Raw genomic sequence first — 622 nt, forward strand, 5'->3', positions numbered from 1 at the left:
AGTATATAAGAATCACTAATTGGACTGGATTTTTTTTTAATATAGACACAAATTTGGGTGGGTATGGAATGGGGTAAATATGGGAAAAGTCAGGGAGGGTATTAAGTTCAAGAAATAATATATCAGATTCTAAATGAATTCATTAAAATGTGTATTTTGAAAAGAAAATTGTGGTAAAGATTCTGAAATACAAAGAAATCAAATCTTGAAAACAGTAACAGAAATATTGTATTACTAATAGGAAGCCAATTAGTATGACAGCTAACTTCTCAAAAGAAACTTCGAAAGTGACGAAGTGCTTATATATTTGTTTCCTAAGAAAAAAAGTCAATCTGTATTTTTTACAGCCACAAAGAGATGACAGAGTCCTTACCCAAAAGGCCATTTTTTTAAATTTTAATTTTGCATTTCTTCCATCTCAGTTAAGTCTTCACTTTGCACCATGGAGTACAGTGGTGATGGATGTCTAGATGTTTAGTTAAAATCTAATAACCAGTCAGGGGGTGCCATGTGAGCCAAATGTGATAAGAATGCACCATTATAACACCAGTGCCATTCCCATGGTGTTTTAATAATTCTTCTTCTTCTTCTTCTTCTTCTTCTTCTTCTTCTTCTTCTTCTT

This window comes from Psammomys obesus, unplaced genomic scaffold (assembly GCF_907164565.1).
Source record: "Psammomys obesus unplaced genomic scaffold, mPsaObe1.curated_primary_1811, whole genome shotgun sequence".
Classification (NCBI taxonomy): Eukaryota; Metazoa; Chordata; class Mammalia; order Rodentia; family Muridae; genus Psammomys; species Psammomys obesus.